Genomic DNA, 2406 nt, shown 5'->3' on the forward strand with positions numbered 1-2406 from the left:
ACTGAGACCAAGACTACCAGAGAACACATTTGAAGGCTAGGGGCTGATAGAAGGGGTGTTCCAAGCTTCCAGGTTTCTGGGTCATGTGGTACTCTGAAGCCTACTCTTTAAGCTTCTGGAAAGCAGAGGTTCTTTCAGACAAATCTTAGCCATCTGAACCTCCTAGTGGGGCCTCACTTGCTGTTATGCTTTGTGTATATGTCCCCCCCCCAAAAGCCCATGTCCTTTTGGATGAGGCTCTTTCAGGGTGGCTGAATCTAGTTTGTGGTTAACTTATATTATGGTTTACTGATAGGATTAAGGGTGGATGATGGCTGGATCAGTCCACTGACTGAATTTGCACTGCCCTAATCCCAGTAGTCTGGATTAAGATAGAAGGGCAGAAAAGAGGCTCATGTTCCTCTTCAGCTCTTGTTTTTGCTGCCATGAACTGTTGCTCCTCTGCTATGTGCCACCCTACCTTGGAGCCACTGATTACAGTAAAAAAACCTATACAAACTATGAGCTACATAAATCTTTTCTCCTTTTAACTGTGGTTGTCAGGTATTCTCAGCATTGAGAAAGTGCCTAAGACATGTGGAAAACCCCGCCTGCCACTTGCCTTCTCAGCTATGCCCACAGCAAAGGCCCCTACAAGCTAAGTAATTGCCACTATTTAAACTTCATTACAATTAAATAAAACTTAAGACATCAGTACCTTGCATCAAGCACACTTCTATACCAGGTAGCCAGAGAACCATTTTGTCACTGTAGGGCAGTGTTGTTGCATCTGGTAGGGGAGAAAGTTAAGGTTTCAAAAATTTATTTACTTAATAGTACTCATCACAGAAAAAAGAAATAAGATTCCTGATTAAGTATATTCCACTGTCCGGGCAATGGTTATTTTTAAAACTTTATTCAGTGTTGTCTTGACTATGATTAAAAGATGACATCGTCTTGTGACCTCCCAGAGGGTAAATGGGTCGCAGCTCATGTGCAAGTCCTCACAGTCCTAGCTTGGTCCTCCTCCAGTGTCTCCTCTTGGAGTTGTACCTACACAGAAGAAGCGGAGGGTTACATCCAGCCTGGCCACAATAAAAATCAAAGGGTTCCCGGTTTCCTTCTTTTAAGAAGTTTGGAACTTTCAGAATAAAGGAGTGACTTGCTACATGTACTCTCCAGAGCAGCAGTGACTGGTAAAGCAGCCTCAACTGTCCATGTCAATATGCTGTGATTTTACCCTCACAGAGGCAAAATCAAAAACAATCAACACAGCCTTTTCTTTCAGCAGGATAATGACAGTACTTCCACAAAATGAAGCACTGTAATTGCAACCTGCTTTCAATACATGTAAAATTCATTCCACTATGCTAATTCTGTGTCATACATAAACTCCTTCCTCACTCTAGGACATCACAGAACAAGGACTAATACTGCTAAGAGCAGGTGTCTACTCCACTAGGCACTGAGTTTTCCTTTTGTTCACTGTCACCAAGGTAGGGACATGGAAAAAAACTGACACTCATGGACACAGCTCACTTGTTCAAGCCTCTTTTCTCACCACTGTATAATGTAAGACCATCGGCCAGTGCCAGCGTCTAGAAGACCCAGGAAACCTGGCAGCTCATTTTAAACAAATCGCAGAATGTTTAGCACACCGGAACTATCACTGGCTGCTGGACACCCAACAAATTTCCAACGACTTTTGATGTTTGTTTCTCTGCCCTTCAAGAATTATCTCAGGCCACCAGGTAAGTTTGGAGCTTTGAAGCTAGCTCATCTTGGAGGTCCTTCATAACACATCTCTCTCTTTTTTTTGGGGGGGACCGAGGATTGAACTCAGGCCCTTGCACGCTTATTCTACTGAGCTATCTCCCCAACCCCTTGTAGCACATCTCTCCTAAAATCAATTTAGCTACTTCTACCAGAAGAGGGCAGTTTCCCAATCTTTAGTACAAGTAATCTGAGTCACACAGTGTGGCTGCCTTCCACCCGATCTCTGAAGACAACCAGGAGATTACTAAGGATCAGAGCTGGGGCTTGGGTGCAGTGTGGAAACCAAGCAAGCACAAATAAGACAAAAGGATTTCAGAGAATGGTGACAGAGGATGGGCTGGATGACACTGACTTCTACAGCAAGTCTATTTATGTTCAAAAACTGCATGAAATTTACTGACAACTAGGATAGCCCCAAGTAGAACAACAGGATATCTTACCTGATTTTATTACCTGTCTTCATACGAATCCACTGAGGAATGGGGCGATTCTGCTTTTGCTTCTTGGCCAGGAATCGTTTGATTCTGAAAGTCTTGTGAGAAGACTGCAAGGAGATGCAACCAATTTAAAGTGGTGCTAGAACCTGCTCAAAAGACTGAAGGGTCACAAACTACATACACAAAGAGTAGCTCAGTGCTAAAGTGCCAAGTC

The 2406-nt window shown here is 43.4% G+C and overlaps 1 non-coding gene across 1 annotated transcript; it reads right to left on the reverse strand.

The window, feature by feature from the left end:
- Nucleotides 1-1188: 1188 nt before the first annotated feature.
- On the reverse strand, nt 1189-1321 carry LOC111813895. Its single transcript, XR_002819022.1, has one exon. It is a non-coding gene; the product is annotated as a small nucleolar RNA SNORA69 (small nucleolar RNA).
- Nucleotides 1322-2406: the final 1085 nt, after the last annotated feature.

Source organism: Octodon degus, unplaced genomic scaffold (assembly GCF_000260255.1).
Source record: "Octodon degus isolate 3935 unplaced genomic scaffold, OctDeg1.0 scaffold00236, whole genome shotgun sequence".
Classification (NCBI taxonomy): Eukaryota; Metazoa; Chordata; class Mammalia; order Rodentia; family Octodontidae; genus Octodon; species Octodon degus.